This window comes from Diceros bicornis, chromosome 18 (genome assembly GCF_020826845.1).
Source record: "Diceros bicornis minor isolate mBicDic1 chromosome 18, mDicBic1.mat.cur, whole genome shotgun sequence".
Classification (NCBI taxonomy): Eukaryota; Metazoa; Chordata; class Mammalia; order Perissodactyla; family Rhinocerotidae; genus Diceros; species Diceros bicornis.
In genome coordinates, this window is record NC_080757.1 from 42,096,681 (window position 1) to 42,122,966 (window position 26,286).

The 26,286-nt window shown below is 50.9% G+C and overlaps 1 long non-coding RNA gene and 1 other non-coding gene across 2 annotated transcripts; one reads left to right on the top strand and one right to left on the bottom strand.

Moving 5' to 3' along the window:
* Positions 1-854: 854 nt before the first annotated feature.
* Positions 855-26,148, bottom strand: LOC131417549 (uncharacterized). The gene is made up of 3 exons (XR_009222719.1): positions 25,956-26,148; positions 2,738-2,796; positions 855-2,093 (listed from the first exon to the last, which is right to left on the bottom strand). It is a non-coding gene; the product is annotated as an uncharacterized LOC131417549 (long non-coding RNA).
* LOC131418015 (U2 spliceosomal RNA) lies at positions 14,818-15,007 on the top strand. Its single transcript, XR_009222812.1, has one exon. It is a non-coding gene; the product is annotated as a U2 spliceosomal RNA (small nuclear RNA).
* Positions 26,149-26,286: the final 138 nt, after the last annotated feature.

The following is a 26,286-nucleotide window of genomic DNA, read 5'->3' on the forward strand; positions in this document are numbered from 1 at the left end:
AGACCTGTCAAACGGTAGGCCCAGCTGCTCTTCCCCTGCAGGCCTGCAGAGGTGAAGCTGTCAGTATCCAGCCAAATTGCTGGGCTCTGCTGCACCCCCAGCTTAGCACCAGAGCCCACCCTCTACTCCAGAGGCTTCTGCTTCCCTTCGGGCATTGACACTGTGGAGCTGCACATCAGTAGGGGCTGGTCTAGACCCTCTCCTCTCTGCTGTCACTCAGATGAAGCTAAGCCCCAGATAACCCCCACGGTCCCAGTGGGCTCCGTGTGGAGGCAGTTTCTGTTCTGTAGCTGAGCAGGAAAGGTGTTTGCTCACTAAAGGTGGGTATGGTTTTTATCACTCAGAGAGATGAGCTTAGGTGGGGAGAAAGCTGAATTTGAAGTAGGATGGATGGAAAGGGGGAAGAACCTGGTGACTAGCTGGCTAGGGGAAGGAAGGAGTTCATGCTGTCTCCGTGCTTTCATGCCTGGTAACTGGGGTCAGGGTGGTGCTGGCAAGAGCACAGAAGTCCAGAAAGGCCAGGCTGGAGCTTCTGCTGTGTGTAGCTCACCAACTGTAAAGGATTTATATTGTGGTCAATAAACTATACTTAATGTTAAAACAATAAAAAGTCTCCTGTGAGCGGGAAGGGAGCTGGCGGACACTCCCCATCTCACAGCCTGTTGCTCAACGTCCGAGTGGATGTCAGGGTCTCTTCACCAGGCCCTGAGCCCTTCAATAACATGTCCTGCTTTTCTGGCTCCTGAGAGATTGCTCCCAGGAGCTTGCTCTCTCCCTTTCTCTCATTGTGTATCTGGAAGGTCTCTTCAAACTTTAGTATTCCTGCTCTGTGCCCGCCCCCCCACCCCTCCCCCAGCTGCTCCCCTCAGGAAACAGCACTGAGGAGCTCCTTCAGTCCAACCCAAAGGTGATGCTGTGTGGGCTACAATGAAAGGCCCTAGGTGTCCCTGTCACCAGTCCAAGGTAGAATAAAGGGCAGGGCTGGGGGACCGCAGGTGCCAGCTTCAGGAAGTAGAGAGGGGGATGCCTGGGGCCTTTGGAGCCTCATGGCTGTCTCTGCTACATAGAAAGGCTGAGACCCAGGAAGGAAGAGGCCTGTGGGTTTTTGTGGGCAAGTCACCCTCCCTTTCCCAGGGTCAGGTGTCTTGTGCCTTAGGTTACAGCCTCCTTTCCCTCTGAGCTCTTTCTCTCCATCCCTGTCCCCCGTCATCCATTCAACAGCTGAGTGCCCACTGTGGGCCAGGCATTACACTGGATTCGGAGGGTCCCTGCCTGCCGCCTCTTCCTACCGCTGCCCCTGGCCTGCTCTGGTGTACTGCAACCCCTGCTTCCCCAGCTGAATCTCAGTAAGCATCGACTATGGGGAAGGGGTGATGGCTCCAATGCGAGTCATAAACGTGAAGTCCCTGACAGACTAACATTGGTAACTAAGGGCCAGTAGTGAAGTTGTAGACTTGGGGGACCCAAGGCCAAGTTCTCCCATTGGCCTTGCCTAGAGAAGCACGGAATTGCCTTCCATTTTCTTCTCCCACCCTCTCCATCCCCTTCCCCTCATCCTAGTCTCAGAGAGCTGACCAGTCTCTCTCTCTTTTTTTTTTTTTGTGAGGAAGATCAGCCCTGAGCTAACATTCATGCTAATCCTCCTCTTGTTGCTGAGGAAGACCGGCTCTGAGCTAACATCTATTGCCAATCCTCCTCCTTTTTTTCTTCCCCAAAGCCCCAGTAGATAGTTGTATGTCATAGTTGCACATCCGTCTAGTTGCTGTACGTGGGACACGGCCTCAGCATGGCTGGAGAAGCGGTGCGTCGGTGCGCACCCGGGATCCGAACCCGGGCCACCAGTAGCGGAGTGTGCGCACTTAACCACTAAACCACAGGGCCGGCCCCTGACCAGTCTCTTGATTCTGTCCAGGAAGAAATCACATTTTATTCTCAGCTAGCCTCCTCTTCTAGAGTGAATCAGGAGGGAGTGGTTTTGGAGTGGAGATGTTGCTGGGTGGTGAGAAGGTGGGGTGCTCGTTTGTTTTTTGCTGATGGCCTGTGGGATCTTGGGGTCTATCTCTGGATCACCACTGCTGTATGTAATTCGTTGACTGAGAAGAGGGAGAGACAGGAGGCAAACAGGTTAGTTAGCAGTTTCTGGGCCTACTGGTTTCAGAACATTGTATTAAGCCCTTTGAGGCCTAATCTTGTACCATTTTATGTAATTCTCATCAAGAGTTACCATCCTCGGTTGGATGGCCTGCAATGATCCAGGCTCTAAGCTAAGTGCTTTTGATGCCTTCTCTTTTAATTGCCCCATTCGGTCCTTATGACACCTCCACTAAGGAGGTGGTATTATCATTCTCATTTTATGGACGGAGTAGCTGAGGCTCAAAGATTAATTCACGCTACCAGGGAGTGGTGATCCTGACCAAGACTCACAACCTCTGACTTCAGGTCTTGCCTTCTTCCAGCTCCAGCTGACTCTGCCCCAATCAGCACTTAGAACAGCCCCTTTATTTTGCTTCTCTGGGACCTGTCCTATCTTTCCAAATAGACTGTCAACCCCTCCACTTAGTGCTGACCAACAGGCGCTGCCTAGACATGTTTATGGGGGAACAGGCCATCCAGAAGTGACTCGAATTGCAGCCCCTCCCCCATCCCTGCCAAGGAAGCCTCTAGACTCCACATGCACTTAGACACAAGCACTCTTGCAGACACACAGCCAGAGTCTGCCTTTCACACTGTGCCTCACCGTGAATCGTGAGTCTGCGGGGTATTTGTCTGCGCTGGATTTGTAGGATTTCCGGAAACCTGATGATGAAACAAAGCACACGTTACTCATCTGGCGGTTTCTGAGGATGGAACATGGCAGAGCTGGACTCGACTATGTGTCGGGCAGGCAGGAAGCAGCCCCTACCTGGGGCCAGGTACAGACTGAGCCTACCCTGAAAATTGGCAAATAGGGAGCCATGCTGTGCTTCCCTGTTCCAGATCTCGCGGGACTCAGTAGATCTGTTGTTAAGCTTACAACTCATATCCCACCCTCTGACCATCCTCACCCCCTCTGTCACCCTCACCCTGGAGGAGGCGCTGACAACTCAGCCACCCTCTGCAGAAGTTGGCAGCCTTCTTTGCAGCCCTAGGTTGGCACAAACACACCCAGAGGGAGTAGCCCTCAAGTAAAGGCCAAGGGTACTGGGGAGAGTCAGAGAGGGTGGGATGACAAATGTGGAATCTGGACTACAGGGCTGGAATGGGGGCAAGGGACTCTCCTAACCACCTCCCTGCTCCCAGGCATCTCACTTACCAGGGACCTGAGGGATTTTCCTCTCTCCTTGGAATCTGTTTTTGTAAAAGTAGGTGGATTGCCCTCCAGCTTGATCGGTCCCCACTAAGCCAAGCTGAGGACCTGGCCTTTGGGAAGCCTGAAGAATGTCCTTGGAGGTGCACTGAGTAAGAGGGTCTTGGACATTTTGTTGCCTTGGCTGAGTTGGTGGCTATGGCAAGGACGGGGGCTGTGGCTGCGCCTGCGGCTTCCGTGGCGGGGCTGTTGGCTGCAGCTGCGGTGGCGGCGAGGGTGGCGGCTGCTCCTCTGGTAGCTGCGGCTGAGGTGGCTGCCGCGACTTCTGAGGTGGCTGAGTTTTTTTCTCAGATTGGCGTTCCTCCTCTTGGAGTTTCTTCAGTTCCTGGCAAGAAGCCCTCAGCAAGTGGCATCCTCCTCCCTCCCCACCCAGTCACCCATTTGCCAGAGACACTGCGGGGAGCAAGGCAAGCGAATGAAGAGGCAGAGGTGGCCAGAGTCTCGGTTCCCTGGAGTTGGAGGCTGTGGCTGGAGCCTGGGCTGTCTCCCTTCACCCACCACAACACCCAAGAATTGTTCTATGGTGACAGTTCCTCCTGGCACTGCCCCTGCCTAGGAAACAGCAATCTCTGAGCACCTACCTCCTAGCTTGGGAGACGTGCACTGAAAATAGTTTGCAGTGCCAGAGGATAAAGAATAATTTCTTGCAAATGCTTTGAAACAGCACTGTCCAATAGAAATATAATGCATGCCATGTGTAACTTTAAATTTTCTAGTAGCCACATAAAAAGAGTAAGAAGAAACAGGCGAAACTAATTCTAATAATATATTTTATTTAACCCAATACATCCACAACATGTAATTAATATGAAAATCTTTTTGTGTGTGTGTGTGTGAGGAGGATTGGCCCTGAGCTAACATCTGCCAATCCTCCTCTTTTTGCTGAGGAAGACCGGCCCTGGGCTAACATCCATACCCATCTTCCTCCACTTTATATTGGACGCCGCCACAGCATGGCTTGACAAGCGGTGTGTCAGTGCGCGCCTGGGATCCGAACCGGCAAACCCTGGGCCGCCGCAGCGGAGCACGCGCACTTAACCACTTGCGCCACCAGCCCGGCCCGCAATATGAAAATCTTATTGAGATAATTTATATTCTTTGTTTTTGTACTGTCTTCAAAACCCAGCACGTGTTTTACACTTAACAGCACATCTTAATTTGGACACTACACTTTCATCAAAAATATTTGAGCTGTATTGAGATTTCATACAATTTACAGTTGAAAAAGTAGATTAACATACCCAAGTTGTTCCAAACATACTTAAAAGTTTTCCAAGCTGTAAATTGAGTATTTGTTTTAAATTCATATTTAAATGAATTAAATGTATATAAAAGTCGAAATTCAGTTCCTCGGTCTCACTAGCCAAATTTCAAGGGCTCAGTAGCACACAGGCTGGTGGCCACCCTCTTGGACAGCGCAGCTTCAAAACCTCCCAGGCCTGACTCCCTCAATCCTCCACAAAGCCTCAGCCTAGTAGAACAGCAAAGCTGAGTCTCCCCAGTACACACACACACACACACAGTCCATCCAAGAGAACATCAAAGGACCTTGCTTTCCTCCTACCCCCAGCAAAACAACATCCACCAGATAGGAGACAGGCTTCCTAGGGGTCTGTCTTGCCTCCCCATTCCCTTCCTGCCCCTGGAAGGACCCTGATAAACCAGGCCCCTCGCATGCACCTGCTCTTGCTGCTGTTGCTGCTGCTGCTGCTCGGCCATCAGCCACCTCCTCCGGTCCAAAGCCATCTGCCTTCGACGGGCCTCCCAGTGGTAAGCGCTGCCCATGATGGTGGTGGTGGCAGAAACCCCCAGGCAGGGGGTGGGGGCAGGCAGAGCCCAGGACACTGCCACTGCCCCCACCACCCCTGTCTCCTCTCACCGCAACCCCACACCCCACAGCCTGTAACCAGAACCACCTCACAATGTGGCCACTACCAGGGCAACTGGGCACCCCCCTTGCCCCTACCCACCCCCCCACACTCCACCTTGGAGAGCGTGGAGGTGTTCTTCCCAAGCCTCCTAGGGAATGTCTGTAAGTACCTTTCTCTCCAGGTAAGTAGAAGACACCTTCCCACCTTAATTTTGAGTCTCAATGGGCCCTAGGGACAATTCCGAAATCAGCTCACTTTTCTCTCTGGTTTCTTTCTCCTACCCTTCCCAGGATTCCAGCATCCTCATCTGGCCCTCTGCTGACCCCCTTCCCCTCAAAGGTCTCTGGAGTTACCTTTCCCTCCATCCTCCATCTCCTGCCCCTGTGCTGAGTCAAGAGGAAAGAAAGTACAAAACCCAATTAGCCCTCACTGTGGTCTGAGCCTCATGAAGGCAGGTGGAGTGCCTATTAGAGAGTGCCCTAGTCCTGGGGATTTCTAATGCTGGGCTCAAGCCTAGTGTCTACCTCTTCCTCCGACCCTGGAGATGCTACCTAACCTCTCTGGGCCTCAGTTTCCTTGCCTTTAGAATGAGAAGGGTATTACTTTTTACCTTCTTCACAGGGCTGGTATCAGGACCAAATAGATTAAGGGATGAGAAATGTATGATAAAATATAAAATTGTTTAGCTACAGGTTGGTATTATTTATTGTCCTACCTGACTTGCATCCCCAGTAGGTGGAGTGGCCAGGGGAGGGGATCATTTCCTGAAGCCCAAGAAGGCTTCTGACAGCAGGGACTGGGTAGGCTATTGACCTACCTCCTACACATACACACCTTTGCCCACAGATACAAATCTTTCTGGAAACAGCAGAGCCTGTGTCCAGCTTCAGGGCTGGGGGCAGAGGAACGGTATAGGTGAAAAAGGTACTTCAAACCCAGCCCCAGCCTCAAACACTGTGGTGGTGGACGGTGGGGGGGGGGGGGTGGCAGGTGCAGGGAGCCGCCCTTGAACCAGGGAACAGATTCCTGGAGAGCCTGTCGATTCAGGCAACCCAGGTAGTAGAGTCAGCTTGGGCTTTGGAGTCAAATAGACTCAGGTTCAGTCCTGCCTGTGTCACCTACTAGCTGGGGGGACTTAGGCAGGTCACTCGGTGTCTCTGAGCCTTTCCTAGGAGGGTTGTTGGAAAACCTCATGAATGCTTGGAAGGTGCCAGCCCTCACAGTGGGCACTCGCTATGGCTGGTAGGGATGCCCCAGCTCTGCTGAGGGCATGGTGTAGCACTGAGCCTTGCTGGATTTCTTTCCTCCTTTGTAAAAAGGGGTGCTAGTTCCTTCTCCTCCTAGCACCCCAGGGTGTCATCTGCAACAGCAGATAAACAAGGGTTTCCAGATGCAAAAGATGAAATTGAGGGGCCGGCCCAGTGGCATAGTGGTTAAGTTCGTACACTCTGCTTTGGCAGCCCGGGGTTCACAGGTTGGATCCCAGGCATGGACCTACGCACCGCTTGTTGAGCCATGCTGTGGGGGCATCCCACATAAACTAGAGGAAGATGGGCACAGATGTTAGCCCCGGGCCAATCTTCCTCAACAAAAAGAGGAGGACTGGCAACAGATATTAGCTCAGGGCTAATCTTCCTCACAAAAAAAAAAAAAAGGATGAAATTGAGTCTTGTCACTGGACATTTATAATTGTTACCAAACCAGGCTCATTTTGCCTGCCACATGGTATGCCCATCACCAAGATGATGAGTTTGCAGCAGAGAGAGGGTTTATTCACAAGGCAGCCAAGCAAGGAGATGAGAAAATAAGTCTCAAATCTGCCTCTCTGAAAATGGGGATTAGGGATATTTATGGGATAGAGGGGCAGGGTGGTCTGAAGTGTGGGAATAGATGATTGGAGGTGAGGAGAAGTGAGGTAATTGATGATCTGCACAAGGGTAGTCAGGCTTCATAGCTCTTCATAGGACTCATGTTCACAAAATGGTGGTGTTATGATCTGAGGGTGGAGTTTTCGGCCCCCTGATGTCAAGGGGTCACCTATTGGGCATTCACACAGGCCCAGTTGATGAGTCAGTGGTCTTAACTGACCCAAACTGGACAAAGAGTCAAATCTCAGTTCCCAAAAAACTTAAGTGCCCGTTACCATGGTGACCCAGGCATCAGAGAGGTTATCTATAGGGTGGGCTTTACTAATGCATTCTTTTTTTTTGTTTGTTTGTGAGGAAGATCAGCCCTGTGCTAACATCTGCCAATCCTCTCTTTTTTTTTGCTGAGGAAGACTGGCCCTAGGCTAACATACGTGCCCATCTTCCTCCACTTTATATGGGATGCCGCCACAGGATGGCTTGACAAGCGGTGCGTCGGTGCACGCCCGGGATCCGAACCGGCGAACCCCGGGCCACCGCAGTGGAGCACGCACACTTAACCACTTGTGCCACCAGGCTGGCCCCCTGATGCATTCTTTTTTTTTTTTTTTTTTTGGTGAGGAAGACCAGCCCTGAGCTAACATCTACTGCTAATCCTCCTCCTTTTTCTCCCCAAAGCCCCAGTAGATAGTTGTATGTCATAGTTGCACATCTTTCTAGTTGCTGTATGTGGGACGCAGCCTCAGCATGGCCGGAGAAGCGGTGCGTCGGTGCGCTCCCGGGATCCAAACCCGGGCTGCCAGCAGCAGAGGGCACACACTTAACCGCTAAGCCACGGGGCCAGCCCCATGGTAATGCATTCTTAACTACTTTTGCAAACAGACAACTGAGTGTAGTTAAAGCAGGTTGGCCCCTGGTTTCATCTTCACAGCACATTTATTGTCATATAAACTAATTCTAAAAGTATTTAGATGAAAACCAACAATAATAAGAGGAAGAGAAAGGCACTTGACTGTCTCAATAATTAAATGCTCGAAGGAGGAAGTGAGTTCTTGTTTGCATCTGTTCCTCTCTCATTTCCCTCTTACTCCCCTCCTACCCTAGAAAGAACAGGGATCAGGTGGGGAGGTGCTTGGGGTGGAGGAGGGGGGCTGGGCTGAATTGGGGGAAATGTTTCCAACCCTCTGAGCCAGTCCTCAAGCCAGAGGAGGGATTTTCAGGGTGAATCTGCCAAGATTGTGCCCTCTTCCTTCTCATCTCCCTTTCTGAGGCCCGCTTCTGCCTCCCCTGTGCACACTGCCTCTCCCAACCCACCTCTGACCTCAGACTTCCCTCCAGCTCTAGGATTCTATTCCACATCCCACTCCACCCCTTCCAGTCTGGATTTTAACTCATATTGGCCCTCAGGGAACTTCCCATGCTGTCACCTGATTATAGCCACTTGCACATTTGCATTTTTATAATTTTATTTATTTATTTATTTTTCCCCCCAAAGCCCCAGTAGATAGTTGTATGTCATAGCTGCACATCCTTCCAGTTGCTGTATGTGGGACGCGGCCTCAGCATGGCCGGAGAAGCCCGGGATCCGAACCGGGCTGCCAGCAGCAGAGCGTGCGCACTTAACCACTAAGCCACGGGGCCGGCCCACACATTTGCATTTTTAAATAAAGCTTGTTATCATTCAAGACCCAGAATCTTTCGTTGTGGAAGGAACAAAGTATAGTTAGAAGCAGGGCCAGGTAAGTCCTCTGAACACCAGCTTGCATTATTTATTAGGTGTGCAAATGTGGTCTAGTTGCTCTCTCTCTCTCTGATCAGTTTCCTCACCTGCCAAGTAAGGGTAATAATATCTCCATCCTAGACGTGTTGTGATGATTAAAGGAAATAATCCATGACACAGAGGGTTCAATAAATGGAGGCTTTTTTTTTTTTTTGTGAGGAAGATCAGCCCTGAGCTAACATCCATGCCAATCCTCCTCTTTTTGCTGAGGAAGACCGGCCCTGAGCTAACATCTATTGCCAATCCTCCTCCTTTTTTTTTCCCCAACGCCCCAGTAGATAGTTGTATGGCATAGCTGCACATCCGTCTAGTTGCTGTATGTGGGACGCGGCCTCAGCGTGGCCGGAGAAGCGGTGGTAGCTGTGCGCCCCCAGGCCTAGCCGGGGCCGCCAGTAGTGGAGCGCAGGCACTTAACCACTAAGCCACCGGGCCGGCCCCGAGGCTTTTACTATTATAGTGTTTCACGAATTTAAGATGTCATCGATTGTGAGAGGCAACATTATTTTATGTACCCCTAAGAAAGAAAGGAAGGAGCCAGCCTGGTGGCATAACGGTTAAGTTCACGCGCTCTGCTTTGGCAGCCCGGGAATCGCGGGTTCCATCCCAGGCGCGAACCAACGCACCGCTTATCAAGCCATGCTGTGGCAGGTGTCCCACACATAAAGTAGAGGAAGATGGGCATGGATGTTAGCCCAGGGCCAAGCTTCCTCAGCAAAAAAGAGGGGGATTGGCAAGGGGTGTTAGCTCAGGACTAATCCTCCTCACAAAAAAAAAAAAAAGAAAGAAAGGAAGGAAGACACGCTGCCGCGTAAACAGCGACAGTGATTTCTCCTGGCACCCAATGTGAAATGAATCCTGGTTTTTGAGATGTAAAGATATGAAAAAAATGTGTGTCTTGGAATGGGTGAAATCAGGCACCATCATGGAGTGTGACTACTTGAGAGGCTCTCAACAGGGAGCTTGGGCTCTAAGCCTCGGTCTGTGCGACACCTGGATGACCCCGAACATTTCCTTTCGGAATCTTGATTTCCCTGTCAGCCAGGTAAGCGCAGGATGAATGACTTCCGGGCTGCTGAGAAGCCCTGACACACTGAGAGGTGGGCTGCCTTTGCTGCCCCCTGCTGGCCCTGATGCCGCAAAGAAAAAATCGGGTCTTAGCTGAGATGATGACACAGCGCCCCTAGGGGTGGTGAAGTGAAGGTGAAGCAGCGGGGTGGCCCCCAACCGGGTTCATAGCTTAAACACCCCGCCAGGCTCCCCACATTGCGCCCCATTAGCCAGGTTTCCAGCTTCTCGGATCAGATCTCCAACACACTTGAGTCTGTCTTGGAAAGGTTTGGTTAACTCAAATGTCCTTTTTGAAACTCAGTTTTCTCATTTGTTAAATGGGGATCATAAACCCTGACCCACTTTCCTCACAAAGTAGATGGAATAAGGATCCACCGATAGGAGCCAGCCTGGTGGCGCAGTGGTTAAGTGCGCATGCTCCGCTTCAGTGGCCCAGGGTTCCCAGGCCTGGATCCTGGGTGCAGACCAGCACACTGCTTGTCAAGTCATGCTGTGGCGGTGTCCCATGTAAAGTAGAGGAAGATGGGCATGGATGTTAGCCCAGGGCCAATCTTCCCCAGCAAAAAGAGGAGGATTGGCAACAGATGTTAGCTCAGGGCTAATCTTCCTCAGCAACAGAAAAGAAAAATTTAGCTCATGGGTTATGGGCACCTTCCATTTCTCTGTCTTTCACCACCAGAAGATTCTAGAAACTGCTTTGCAGACTCTCCTCAGGGACTTAGAAGGTAAGGGTGAAAGAAGAGTGGTGAGAAATTGGGTTTCAGGTATTGGTAGTGAGAGTTGAGATCCTGAAAAATAGAATATTTGCTGCTTCTCTCTGCCCCAGTCTCTCTCTTTCAGTCATCCAGTCCTGTAGGAGAACGCTTCTCAAACTTGAACGTGCACATGCATTCCAGTAGCTTCTGATTCAGTAGGTCTGAAGCCTGTGGTTCTGCGTTTCTAACATGTTCCCAGTTGATGCCAATGCTGCTGGTGTGGGGACCACACTTTGAGCAGCAAGGCTGTGGCAAAATGTTCCACCTTGAATCCTTTTAAAAAGAAGGCATATGTAACCCTGACTTTGCTGGCTGTTGCTAGAGAAAACAATCTCCTCTCCCCATTGCAAAGTCAGACAGACTGACCTAGTTCTGTTGCTAGTCACAGGATGAAAGCTTTTGTTTTGTAACTGGGGAAAAGGAGAAGGAAGGAGAGAGAAGAATTGAGAGGGAGAGGGAGGGGTCAGAGAGAAGGGAGAGGAGGTCAGAGAAAACAAAATAGTATGTCTCTCCAACCAGGTCTCTTCAACTAGTTGTGGGAGCTGATGTGATGAAAAGAACCTAATGGAGCTGTCCAAGAGGACAGGGTAAAAAGTGAGATGAACGCAGGGCTGCTGCAGGGCCAGGAAAAACAGACACAGTAGGGCCTGGGCTTGATGAGGCTGTCCTTCCCAGCTGGCGGGGGACCTAGCAGCCCTCTGATGCCCGGGGACAGAACATTTAGGAGCACCTGGAGTTGGCAGCCTTGGCATGGGCAGACATTCTCTGGTTGTGCACAGGCTCCCCTGGCAGCTTTGTGAGCAGTGGATATGGTTGAGTGGCGGCCAGAGGAGGAATGGAAGAACGTGACAGATGCCCCTTGCCGACCACAGGGACAAAGGCATGTTCACCTGTGTGATCCTAGGACCCACACAGTGACAGGCACAGAGTAGGTGTGATGCCGAAGAATCAGTTGAATCAAAAATTTTAAAAAGTCAAGATATCAGAAGATTTTTTTAAGTCCAGAAATAGACAAAAATATATATGTGAGGACTTTTTTATGTGCTAAAGGTGGCATCTGAAATTGATGATTAGATGGGCTATTCCATATATGATAATATGGGGACAACTGAGAAGCCATCCAGAAAAAATAAAGTCAGATCTATACCTGAATTCATATTCTAGGATAAATACGAAGTGGGTTAGAGATAGAAATGCAAAAAGATCAATAATTCAGAGAATAATGGGCAAAGGATAGGAAATTCACAGAATTTCCTCAGTTCACAGAGAAGAAAATAATAGTGGATCTTTAGCACATGAAAAGATACACAACTTTGCTCATAGTATGAGATACCACTGGATATTAGGCCAAAGTTTGACAACATGATGGTTGGGCAAGGCTGTGGGAAACAGGCATGGCTGAGAAGGCTAGCTATGCTCTTCAAGTCTCTGTCCCTGGCCTATCACTCCCAACACCCTCGCAGTGATGGTAACTGGGTCCATAGTGAGATTGTAGGACACCCGGATTGTAGCTCACCAGACAGCCCCACCCTGGGGTTGCCCTAACTTTTGCAAGCACTTTCGTCTGTGCACATTGATGTGAGCCAGCTGAGGGGGACTGACTCACATTAACCAAACTCACAAGAAGTTGGTGCATGAACAGGGATGCTAAATCAGTAGTTTACAATGGGAGTTACTCCTTTGCGATGACAGAACATGCATATCTGCAATCCAAGTTACCTCGTTCTAAAGATAAAATACCTAGGAAACTAAATTAGTGAGCACAAGATGGCCCAATACATGTAGAATTGAGCAGGAAGGTAGTGAAATACAGTGAGGGTCATAATAATTACCACAAGCCAGGAGGTTTGCTAATCACTTTCTATTTGTACAAATCACATTATTTAATATTCATTCATTTATTCAGCCAAAATATACTAAATGTCTAGTATATGCCGGGCACTGTTCTTAGCGCTAGAGATATAAACGTGGACAAAACAGACAAAGATTCTTGCTCTAGAGTTTACACTCTGTTAGGTGAAAGGCAATAAACAAATAAATGTACAAAATGTCAGGTGATATGTGCTATGGAGTAAAATAAAGCCAGGTAAGGGAGAACGGGAGCAGGTGGATGAGGGAAGATTAAGCACAGGACTATACGCCAGCTGTTAATATTTTCATTTTCTAGATGAAGAGGCTAAGCTACAGAGAAGTGACTTGCCTGAGATATTTTTCAGGCAAGTGTTTGGTTCTTAAGGTATACTATATGCCAAACATATCTCATTCCTAATAATTATGTCTAATAATTTCTCATCTCATTATCTCCAATTTACAGATAATATGTCAAAGGCAGAAGGGTTACGCAAGGAGGCCACGCCATGCGCTGGGTCACACAGTAATTAAGAGGTCAACATGGGTTAGTCCAGGTCTTCCAAGTCCACCTGCACCAGAAGGCTGCGTTCCTGCCTCTCTGCAGACAAAAGACCTGTGTGTCAGGCTCAGCAACACTTGGTCTCACAATGGGCTCGACACAAGAACAGCTTTTCTTTTAGTGCCCTTTTCTAGGCCCCATGCTCTCGCCTTCACAGGCAGATCCAGCCTCTTCCACTAACTAGCTGTGTGGTCTTGGGCAAGTTGGTTAACCTCTCTGTCTCAGCTGCTCCATCTGTAGGTAAACTCTGCAAGTTTGACAAGAGGAGAGCACTTAGCACAAAGCCTGGCCCAAACAATAAATGTTTCCTATTGTATTGTCTACAGGCAATACAGTTGTTCAGTTGCTTCAGTGTCACAGCCACGACCCCTTCACGGGAACCTTGTCAGACACCAGAACCCACATTCTAGACTACTAAACTGAGGTCGCCTCATTAGTTCCCTTTATGATCCCTCAACCCCAGAAGGTAGGCATTAAAGTTTCCACTTTTCAACTGGGGAAACTGAGGCTCGGGAGATTAAGGAGTTTGCCCAAGGGCCCTGTCAACAGGGTAAGACCGGGGTGCTGACGACCAGGGAGGCAGTCCTCGCAGGGCTCGACCTTAGGTTCCAACTGCTCTCTGTGGCCCCTGACAGGCGACTCCAGACCGGCGCTTCTAGGCTCTCAGCCCTTGGCTGGGTCTTCAGCCTGGACCGAGCCAGCTCGTGGGACCCTACTGTCCTCAGAGTGATGACCACAGGGCTTTCTTCAGAACTCTGACCGAGAGGTCTGCTCCAACTCCCTATCACTCCACTGATCCCTCTGTGCACCCACCCGCAATTCCCTTTGGTTCTGTCTTTCCCCGAGAGCTTATACCCATGAAGAGCTCATCCCAGACTAGCTTCCGCTCACAAGCCCAGAGGTCCTCCTGAGGAGGCGGAGAATGACCCGTGCAGCCACGCCTACCTGCGAGGGAAGGGCGGGGCATGCAAATTAGAAATGGGCAAGGCGCAAAATCGGATATGAAAATTCACTTAAAATTTTTTCACTTAAAAAGGTAGAGAATTGGGCCGGCCCCCTGGCTTAGCAGTTAAGTGCGTGTGCTCCGCTGCTGGCGGCCCCGGTTCGGATCCCGGGTGCGCACCGAGGATCCCGGGTGCGCACCGAGGCACCGCTTGTCCCGCCATGCTGAGGCTGCGTCCCACATACAGCAACTAGAAGGATGAGCAACTATGACATACAATTATCTACTGGGGCTTTGGGGGGGAAAAAAAAAAAGATAGAGAACTAGGGCTGGCCTGTGGCTTAGCGGTTAAGTGCGCAGGCTCCGCTACTGGGGGCCCGGGTTCGGATCCTGGGCGCACACCGTCGCACCCCTTGTCCAGCCATGCTGAGGCGGCGTCCCACATACAGCAACTAGAAGGATGTGCAACTATGACATACAGCTATCTACTGGGGCTTTGGGGAGAAAAAGGGGAAAAAAGGAGGAGGATTGGCAATAGATGTTAGCTCAGAGCCGGTCTTCCTCAGCAAAAACAGGAGGATTAGCACGGATGTTAGCTCAGGGCTGATCTTCCTCACACACACACACAAAAAAGGTAGAGAACTTAAAATTCGGCACAAGAGTCTAATGCATGAGTGGCAAGATACTAAGCAATGAGATCTGGACTGAGCTGGACACGGCTCACCTTGAGTTAAATTAGGTGACAGGCGGCAGGTGACGGCAAGGGCAGGGTGAGAGGTATCGATTTTTGGCCTTTGGCTCAGATCGAGTGTAGTATCTGTTCTTATCGGTTTAATATCTGTATACGGCCTCTATCCGAGAACAACATATTAGATGGGTTTTGGGGTAAGGAGAGGGAATAAGAGCTTGCTCTGTCCACTTCATGCATCCACCTGGTATTGCAGTATCTCCAAGAAGGGTGCACCCCCTAGGGGAAATAATCAAAGTTTGAAAAACAGACGTTGACTTCTATGTTTAGATAGGAATGCTAGTGTGGACGTGTTTCACGGTTACTGTTAGTGTTTTGCTAAAGTGACTTTTTTTGTGTGTGTGTGAGGAGATCAGCCCTGTGCTAACATCTGCCAATCCTCCTCTTTTTTTGCTGAGGAAGACTGGCCCTGGGCTAACATCCGTGCCCATCGTCCTCCACTTTATACGGGACGCCGCCACAGCATGGCTTGCCAAGCAGTGCGTTGGTGCGCGCCCAGGATCCGAACCGGCGAACCCCGGGCTGCCACAGCAGAGCGCACGCACTTAACTGCTTGCGCCACCGGGCCGGCCCCTAAAGTAACTTTTAAGGCCAGTCAACGTTCTAGTTTACATCATGAACAGTAATGGTCTGCTATACGGTAAGTGTGTAACTCCAGTCTGATGCTACCGGCTGTTTTTTTGTCTCTCGGTCTGAGGATGTAGTTCAATTACTCTAAAGGCGTTCTGAGAAGCGTTGTGAGTTCATCAACACAAAACATTAGGACTTGATCCGCGCTCAGCACCAGAAGCTGACATGATCAACCTCGTACTGTGTTATGGTTTTCTCCAGTCAACACCAATTCTACAGTGTCAGTTGCCCGTGCCTTGTCACCATCACTGTTTCTTATCTTTTCTTTCACTTCTTCCCAGCTGCTGAAATCCTGCCTGTCCTCCAAGAATTCCCTCTCTCTTCTGCTTGACTCAGGAGCTCAGGAGCAGAGATGAAGTGCTTAATACTCGCAGTACCACCGCATCCCCTCCCCCAGGCAGAGATATCCACCCCACGTGCACACTCCCTCTACCAGGGTCTACTCGAGAGATGCTGACAAGTCTTCCTCATTTATCTTTCCTAATTCAGTGTTCAAACCTGTGTGAACCTGGAATCCCATAAAACAACCTAAACCCATTACCCCTGTTGATCTTCACAGTAGCCGTGCACGAGAGACTGGTGTTGTCTGCATTTTATAGGTGAAGAAAGCTCCAAAGGGTTCAATGACTTGTCTAAGGTCACACATAGCCAGTAAGAGGCTGAGCAAAGATCTGTCTGAATCCAGTGCCTGGGCCCCTCACCACTTAGCTATCTATCCTCTTTCATCAGGGAGACATCCGTAGCAGTTATTCCAGAATTGCTGGTCAGGGTACCAGCCAGCAGCACATGCCACCCTCCCCACACACACACTCTACACCCACCAGCCCCAAGGGCCACCCTTGGTCAAATAGATAAAGACGGAATTCTTCTTCACTCCATTGGATGTTTATTGACATTCATACTGTGTGCTCTGCATGAGCCAGAGAGACTACAGGGATATAGAGGATGTGCAGGCCTCAGGGCCTGGCCTCAGAGGGCTTATTCTCTAGTGAGAGAAACAAGACTGGCCACTGACCCAGAACATTGGGCCCTGGTAAATCATAAGACAACCACTTGTAGGACTTCAGAGGAGGGAGAAATAGTGCCAACCAGAAGCTTCTGGAAAGGTTTCTAGAAGTTAATTAGTCCTATGTAGGATTGGTGAAGAGGGGGACAGGACTGGGTGGCATCTTCCCAGTCATTGCAGCCTGATACAGTCTGGGCAGCCCTGAAGAGGAGGAGATGTCACAAAGGGGCAGGGTGACCAAAAGGATAACAGTGATCACCTGCAGGGAGGTAGGTAAAATTGAAGGAAGGAAGGGGGATCAAAGGAGAATGAAATTGTAATTTTAATATTGCCATTTTTTACAAGGAGGCTGGATTCTTGCATTTCTTATGTAATTAAAGTTTTTAAAGGCTATATATGAGGAGGATTGGAAAAAGGGGAGGAGAAGTCATTGCCAGGCAGGAGGGCCTAGCTCCTGCCCACCAGCTTCCCATCCGTTTAGCAGCAGCCTGCCTTGCCACCTCCTTCCTCCCCTCCCTGCTACAAAACCAGCCACCTGGTTTCCCCAGCGATGCAGGGAGCCTCCCCAAATCCCTGAAGAGATCAGGACCTTAGGAAATTCGTTTGTTACACCACCGTGTTGGAGGTGGCAGATTGCAGCAGGAGCTAAGGCACAGAGGCAGAGCTGAGCCCGGTGAGTTAGGAGAGGGCAAGACAGAGCAGGCCAAGAGGTTGGGAACCACTACCCTGCCAAGTGGCCACTGCATGCCAGGCTCTGGTCTAGGAACTTTGAATACTTTTCCTTTTTTAATACACAGCTCAACCCAGGAAGTAAGTACGGTTATTCTAAAGAGAAGAAACCGAAGCACAGAAAGGTTAGGTAATTTGTCCAAGGTCACCCAGCTAGAAATTGGCCAAACTTGGCTTTGAACAAAGTTAAAATGGCTGTGAAACCAAAAACACACAGAAACTGAAAACACCCAGATTGTCTCCCGTTTCTTCCACAATCTTTCAAACCTCTTTAATTTTATTTATTTCTTTCTTTTTCCCCAAAGCCCCAGTAGATAGTTGTATGTCGTAGATGCACATACTTCTAGTTGCTGTATGTGGGACACGGCCTCAGCATGGCCGGAGAACCGAACCCAGGCCGCCAGCAGCGGAGCACGCGCACTTAACCGCCAAGCCACAGGGCCGGCCCCTTTCAAACCTCTTTAACATTTCTCCTATATTTCCTGGGCCTCACACCCAAGACAGAAATTGTCACTTGATTATCTGATAAAGGAGATGACACTGGCAATCCCACCCCACCCTGCATCTTTTATGTTTTCCAGGGAAGGTGTTGATGAACAAATGGGGAGGAGGAAGTGGGGCAGGGAGCGGGGAAGGAGGAGGTGGGGAGGGAAGGAGTGCAGCACCAGGCTGTGGGCCTACCCCAGTGCGTCTCCTTTAAACGGGAACTCCAGTCCCCACCCCCACCCGACCCCAGCCCTGGTCCCAGAGAGCCTTCCTCTATTAATGACCATTTTCTTTCCTGGCAGCCTCACCTCTGCAGCCCTTTCTCTCCACAAGATCGCAGTCCAGCACCTAGCGCACTGGGGCATTTGCTGCTGAGGAGAACATTCGAACATTCATACACTGAACCATCACATACGGAGTGCCTGCTAGGTGCGAGGCTCCGCTCTAAGTTCTGAACGTACAGCCCCGAGTGAGATGGATAAGGACCTGCCCTCACGGAGTGTACCTTATAGTCGGGGGTGGGGAGAGACAGGCAGCGAATAAAGACGATGATTTCAGACGGTGATGCATGCCATCAAGGAAAATAAAGCAGGGAGGTGTGCTGGAGAGTGACGCGGGGGAAGGGAATTACTTCATATTGGAGGGGAGGTGCTCAGGAAGCCCTCTCCAGTTGGTGACATTAGAGCCAAGGTTTAAGTGACAAGGAGTCAGGTAAGCATTCCAGACAGAAGGACAGACTAGCTGGGACCTACCTGCTTTCTCCTGTTGGCTCCCCACCTGGATGGATGCTGTGTCTTTGCTCCCCCTCAGAGCTGTCTCCCCCTCCAGACTGAGCCCTGAGCCCAGGAGCTGGTTCTTCCCATCTACAACTCAGCAGTGCCCAGCCCCAGGCCGGGACACAGCAGGCAGTCAGGAGACCTTTCATGAGTTCATGAGTGCACGGTGCAATGATTAAATGTACTGGGGGGGGGGGGGTTCCCTGAGTGTGGGAACCAAACATCCACCATAGTCTAGGAGTTTCCTGGTCTGCAGTCCCTGCGCCCTTGGGGGTTCTGTTGATACTGGGTTGGCCAGGAATGTCTATAAAATGTTGCATTTCTAGGCAAGGTCTCGGTAGTATTGCACCCTCGGGGGAAGGAGGGACTTCTTGGAGGAGAAAAACAGAGGCCAGTGGTGGGGATGACACTGGAGAGAGAGGCTCCCTCAAGGGCCTGGCAGGCTCAGCCCTGGGCTGAGAGTCAGCATGAGTCCTGTCCCTCACTGGTAGAATGGCTTGGAAAAGTCACTTCCCCCCGGGGAGCCTCGTGTCCTCAGTTTGTGAGAAGAGGCTTTGATGTTTCCAGGTCCTGTCCGCCTCGACAGTCCATGCTGTGGAGTAGCGGGGGGGGCGGGGGTGGATGGAGCTCACCTAGGAAGTGGCTGAGGACATCCTTGTCTCCACAGCGTCCTAGCCAAGTACCTGTCTGGGCGCACAAGTGAAGGGAGGAGAGGAGTCTGCAGGAGTGGGGGTGGGCAGGGGGAGGGGATGCCAAGGAGCAGCTTCAGCTTAAGAATTGCAAAGACTCATTTTTCAAATCTCAGCTTTGTCTCCTCAAGAATAAAATGGAGAAAACACAACCTACTTCTTAGAATGAGTGTGGAAAAAAATGTGTGTGAAAGGGTCCCCTAAGTACCCTTCCCCTCTACTAGTGGCCCTTTCAGAGGCAACCCTCCCAAAACGAAGTCCCAGGGCCCAACTAAGGGCTGGAAAGCAGCAGATGCTGCCCCCTGGTGGATGTGCTTGTCACTGCCTGATTCCTGAAGAAAAGTGGAGTGGGAGGTGGGGGTTGAGTTATACAGGTTCCTTGGCCTCCTTCTGGAGTCTTCCTTTCAGACAGGGCCTTTCGTACAGTTTGGGGTTGCGAATGGAAAATCTACCCTCTTCAAGTGTTTTGTGGAGCCGAGATCAGATTTAAACGTTATTTGAGCAGAAAATCTAAATTCAATCACATTTCCCATACTTTCACTGAGGGCCTTTCATAATCGGTGCAGGGAAGGCCGAGGCAGGAGGACGCTGCACGGCCGGGACGGTTATGAAGAGCTCAGGTGCAGCCACGTTGTGGTGTCTGCGGGGACAGATCCACGTGGGGACGGATGTCCAGCGTCCATTTGCACAGGAGCCTGGCGCTCGGCGGAGGCCCTGGCTGGAGGAGGGGACTCGGGTGGTCATCGAGAAACAGCAACAGGAGCCCCGGGAGGGTGACAGTGCCCGGGGAGCAATGGCGAGGGAGGAGGGACAACCAAACGAGAGAGAGGCAGAGAGGCGGAGCAAGGGGAGAGCCAGCCCAGCTCCTCAGGGAACAGGATGAGCGCCCGGTATCCAAGCTGCTGGGCTCCCCGGAGCGTTCACACCGGGCGCCAATCCCCAGTGGCCATGTATACTCTGTTCAGTCTTTTTTATTTGATAGGAGATTTCTCTGCCGAGTCACCCGTGTTGTCTCGCATACATTGAGAGGGAATATAGCTTCCAATAGTGGTTCTCAAACTTGAGAGTACATCAGAATCATCTGGAGGACTTGCTAAAACACAGATTTCTGGGCCCCACTTCCAGAATTTCTAATTTGGTCAGTCTTGGACTCATGGGCCCAAGAATGTGCTTTTCTAACAAGTTCTCAGGTGATACCGATGCTGCTGGTCTGGGGACCACACTGAGGGCCACTGGCTCTGAAGATGACTTCCAGTCCTGGCTTTAACATTTCCCAGTGAGGCTTTGGGCAAATTACTTCTCTCTCCCAGCCTCAACCTCTACATCTGTAAAATGGGATGATCATACTTATCTCATAGGGTTGTCATGAGAATTAAATAAGGTAAAATGCGTGCAGTACTCAGCAAAGGGCTTGGCATATCCAAAGTCCTCTATACAGGGTAGCTGTTATTATAACGATGTTAAATGAGTTTATCTCAACCAATAACAAAAAACATCGGCCCAGGAAACCAGTGTAATGTGGAATCTCTTCCTCACATAACGTACAAAGTGACATGTACAAATTGACCCCCGACTGCCATTTCTTTTCCAACGTATGTGACTTAAAGCCTTGCTTCTCAATCTTTGATATACACACGAATCCCTTGCGGACCTTATTAAAATGCAGATTCAGGTTGAGTGGGTGTTATGAACTGTGTGGTGACTGAACTGTGACTGAACTGTGTTCCCCCTGAAGTTCATATATTGAAGCCCTACCCCACAACGTGATGGTATTTGGAGGTAAGGGCTTTGGGAGGTAATTAGGTTTAGATGAGGTCTTGAGGGTGGGGCGCTCATGGTGGGATTAGTCCCCTTAGAAGAAGAGGCCCCAGAGAACTTGCTCTCTCTCCACCACATGGGGACACAGTGAGAAGGCAGCCATCCACAAGCCGAGAAGAGGGACCTCACCAGAACCCTACCACGCTGGCACCCTGATCTGGGACTTCCAGCCTCCAGAACTCTAAGAAAATACATTTATGTTGTTGAAGGCCCCAGTCCATAGTACTTTCTTATGGCGGCCCTAGCAAACTAAGACAGTAGGTCTGGCCTCGTGCCCGCCACTCTGCATTTCTAACCAGCTCCCAGGCGACATAAAACGTAGATGCTGCTGGTCTGGCCCTGTGGCGTAGCGGCTAAGTGCGCGCGATCCGCTGCTGGCAGCCCAGGGTTGTGATCCCTAGCGCGCACCAATGCACCGCTTGTCAGGCCATGCTGTGGCGGCGTCCCACATAAAATGGAGGAAGATGGGCACGGATGTTAGCTCACGGCCAGTCTTCCTCCGCAAAAAAGAGGAGGATTGGCATGGATGTTAGCTCAGGGCTGATCTTCCTCACACACACACAAAAATGTAGATACTGCTGTTCACAGACCACACTTTGAGCCTCTAGGGTTGAGAGCAGATTACTAGAAAGTTACTCTAAAGGTGTACATTTTCCCTGACGATGAGTACTTTATTATTTGTGTGTGTGTGTGTGTGTGTGTGTGTGTGTGTGTGTGTGTGTGTGTGAGGAAGATTAGCCCTGAGCTGACATCCGATGCCAATCCTCCTCTTTTTGCTGAGGAAGATCGGCCCTGGACTAACATCCGTGCCCATCTTCCTCTACTTTATATGGGACGCCGCCACAGCATGGCTTGACAAGCGGTGCATCGGTGCGCGCCCGGGGTTCCGGGCCTGCAACCCCCGGGGCCGCGGGAAGCGGAGCGCACGCACTTAACCGCTACGCCACCGGGCCGGCCCTGACGATGAGTACTTTAAACATTCTCCTGCAAATCGACAAGAGAGAGCTGTTATCATCATCCCAAGCCCCTAACAGGTCAGCAAATCACTCTTAGATAAGGAAAGGAATGAGCCGAGGGTTTGGGGAGACCTTTGGAAGCATCCTGGGAGATGAGGCAGCCTCTCCGAGCTGGATTTCCCCTCTGAGGAATGGGCATGCAAACACTTCCCAAGCGCGTTGTAAAGATTAAATGAGACCGTGACCACCAATGTGCCACAGAGTACCCGGCTCACACACAGAGACACAAAACAACTGTCAGAGAGCAGATCTGAGCCCCATGAACAGTCTCTTGGCCTCTGAGTGGGAACTCCTTGGTTCAAGTCTCATGTCGGCCTCCTGCACCCAGAGGCCGGGCAGACTTCCCCGGTCAGGGAGCCAGGGGCCTGCACCAAGCCCAGCTGGGAGGATAAGAATGAGCGTGGGGCACGAGGGATGGGACAAACTCTATCTTGGTGTAGTTTTCATTTAATTTTGTATGTCTGCTTAAGAACCACTTTTTATTTTCATGAACTGTCTGTGCCTGGCCTGTCCCCATGTTTTCCCTACTGGATGGTTGGTCTTTTATAATTGTTTCCAGGAACTCTTTATATGTTAGAAAGAAAAGTACTTTTTCTGTGGTTTGGGTTGCAAATATTCTTAATTTATTTGTCTCGTCATTAACCACCTGTAACGTGATGTGACACACCTGGGCAGGTGCTGGGAACAGAAATGAGCCAGATGCCGTCCTTGCCTTCAGGGAGTGTCCAACCCAGGATGGGGACTAAGACACCTGCCCAAATGGCCAGAAGGCCAGGCAGGACAAGGAGGAGGCCGGTGAGAGATGAACAGACGGTTGGGGTGTTCAGACCATAGTGACCCCCTTCTCAGGGACACCAAATCATGAGCAGAAGATGGTCTGCGACACACAGACGTGAGCAGAGATCACGGGATGGGGAGGCCTGAAGAGTCATGTCAGGGGCAGGCTAAGCACATTATATATTGTCTCATTTGACCCTCGTTCACTCATTCAACAAATATTTATCAAGTGCCATGTATGTGCCGAGCACTGTCCTAGGTGCCGGGACAGAGGGGCAAACAGAATCTCTACCGTCGAGGTGAGAAGCAAACAGACCAACAATGTAGGCATATTTGTGACTGTAACCATATAGCTACGTGCCTGTATGTCTGTGTCTATGCCTGTATCTACGCCACGTGATGATCATGGGCATCCGCAATGACGAGGCAGCTGGCAGGAACAGAAAGCCAGGTAAAGTGGGCTGTGCAGCAGGAATGCCCCGGGTGGGCGGGGGAAGACTGTTCACAACACTGTAAAGTGGATATTATCTCTAGTCTACAGATGAGAAGTGACTTTTCCTCGAGTGCACTTGTTAAGAGATTCCTACATGCCTGTCATTTCCACAGGTAGCTTCACAAATACCCTAATCAGAGAGGCGTTATCATTACGCCCATTCCATAGTTTTAAAAAACTGAGGCCTCACGAGGTGAACAGGCTGCTTGAGTTCCAATCCTGACCTTGCTTCATATTAGCGGTGTGACCTTAGGCAAGTTGCTCAGCCTCTGAGCTTCAGTCTATGACAGTGCTTTCCACTAGAAATATGTGAGTCACGTATGTAACTGTTAATTTTCTAGTAGCCACATAAAAAAATAAAATAAAGAGAAACAGCTGAAATTAAGTTGCATATTTTAAGTCACTATATCCAAATATCACTTCTGTGTGTAACCAATATTTTAAAAAATTGAGATATTTTACAATTTGTATACTAAGTCTTCAAAATCTCATGCGTATTTTCACTTACAGCACATCTCAATCAATCACATTCATAGGACTGACCACTTTTTTTTTTTTTTTTTTTTTTTGGTGAGGCAGACTGGCCCTGAGCTAACATCCGTTGCCAATCTTCCTCTATTTTGTATAGGGGATGCCACCACAGCATGGCTTGATGAGCGGCATGCAGGTTCGAGCCCAGGATCCCAACTGGGAACCCCGAGCCACCAAAGTGGAGTGCATAAACTTAACGACTATGCCACCGGGCCGGCCTCGGACTGACCATGTTTCCAGCGCTCCAGAGGTGCATGTGGCCAGTGGCTGTGACAGCTCAGGTCAATAGGAGGGGGTTGATGATAACAGGTGGGGATCAGAGTGGAGTAATGTGAGTGAGGCACTTGCCTTGGCAACAAAATTTAAGGGAACACCAAAAAAACCCGGTAATCAAGATAAATATCTTATAATCAAGAGAAGATAGGGGCCGGCCCGGTGTCTTAGCGGTTAAGTGCGCTCGCTCCGCTGCTGGCGGCCCATGGTTCGGATCCCAGCGCGCACCGACGCACCGCTTCTCCGGCCATGCTGAGGCCGAGTCCCAAACACAGCAACCAGAAGGATGTGCAACTATGACATACCACTATCTACTGCGGCTTTGGGGAAGGAAAAAAAAAAGGAGGAGGATTGGCAATAGATGTTAGCTCAGAGCCGGTCTTCCTCAGCAAAAAGAGGATTAGCACGGATGTTAGCTCAGGGCTGATCTTCCTCACACACACACACACACACACACACACACACACACACACACACACAAGGTTCAAGAGAAGATAAATTGTGGGGCTGGCCTGGTGGCGTACCGGTTAAGTTCGCGCACTCTGCTTTGGCCGCCTGGGGTTCACAGGCTCAAATCCGGGTGCGCACCGACGCACCACCCGTCCAGTCATGCTGTGGAAGCGTCCCACATACAAAATAGAGGTAGATGGGCACAGATGTTAGCTCAGAGCCAGTCTTGCTGAGCAAAACAAAAAGAGGAAGATTGGCAACAGACCTTAGCTCAGGGCCAAACTTTCTCACCAAAAAGAAAAGAGAGAGACAGAAGATAAATTGTATGAAAATATTATTTATCTTGGTTACTGAAGAGTTTTCGGGGGGGCACTCCCTTAAATTTCCCCTCCAGGGCGAGTGTCTCACCGGCCTCCACCTAGTCCCGGCCCTGGATAATAATAAAAACAATACCCATCTCTCAGGGCCCTTGAGCGAAACAAATGAGATAATACAGGAGAGGGCGCTCTGCCCAGGGGCCGGCATGGGGAGGGCTCAGGCAGCACCCGCCGCCAGGCTCCCCAAGCTGCAGGGTGAAATGACCGATGGGGTTCCAGTCCTACATCCACGATACCGTCTAGCTTTTCTGAGATCAAATGAAAGAAATATCAACTCCCCAACTAAACTGAAGTTGTCTTAGGAAGGAGGATGGGAAAGGCTGACTGGGCAGCCGGCAGTCTTTGCCACGGGGGGAAACTTGATCCCAACTTTGCCAGAGGCCTTAACGCATTGATGGGCCTTGATGCCCAGAGCCTCCCTGGCAGTCACCTCTCCTCTCTGGTGTCCTGCCACCCCTGGCCGGATCTTCCCTTCTTCACCTCCGCATCGGGCTCTTCTGACTCAGTCCGTTTTGCGCATCTTTTATTCACTCAGCAAACATTTGCTGAGCATCTCCTACACGCCGGCTACGGGACTAGTGCTGGGATACAGAGATAACTACCGACGAGGGTCGCCGCACTCGATGATCTCAGATTTCAGTGGGGGAGATTTTCAGTGCCCGAAAGGGCGGTGAGGGGCGTACCTGAAATGAATTACCGGGTGGGAGGAAATACATAGGAGGGCCGCCAAGGAGACTGGGGGTGGGGTGCGGAAGGGCGCTCAAGGAAGGCTTTCTGGAGGAAGCGACACCCAAGCCGAGTCCAGAGCCTCTGCGTCAGAAGTAGCCAGGTGAGGAAGAGGTGTAGGGAAACGACGTCCCCGGCAGAGGGCGCTTTGTGCACGAAGACCGGGATACGATCCCTCCGCAGACGCACCGACAGACGCAGGCGCCGGAGTCGGGGAGAATGCATCGGGCTGCCCCGCCCGGCCTCCCCGGCCCCTGACACGCCTCCTCCCTGCTCCCCACTGTCCGCCCCCTGCCTTCCGCCTGGCAGGCAGGCTGCCCTCCCCGCTCCGGGAAGCCCCCTCCAGACCTTCGGCTCCCTGAGTCAGAAAGAGCCCCTCATGCGACACCTACCAAGCTCGTCTTTCCGCCCGCGGACACCCCATTTAACGCGATACAGCCTGGGCCTTTCCAGTGAACACGTCTTGCGACCCTGTCTTTCTTCGGGAAGCTCTCCGCCGACAGCTCCTTCTCAGAGGCCCTCTTGCCGCCCACGCCTCCTCCCTTGGTTCTGTCCTGTCGCCCCAGGAGCACAAGAGAGGAGCCGGGCCCCGCCCAGCTTCACCTGGGGCCGCGCAGAGGCGGCCCGGAAGGCACGATCGGCCCGCAGTAGCCACGCCTCCTCGGGCGGGAAGGGGCGGGGCATGCAGATTCGAAATGGCGCGTCAGTCCTAGGGCGACAGGC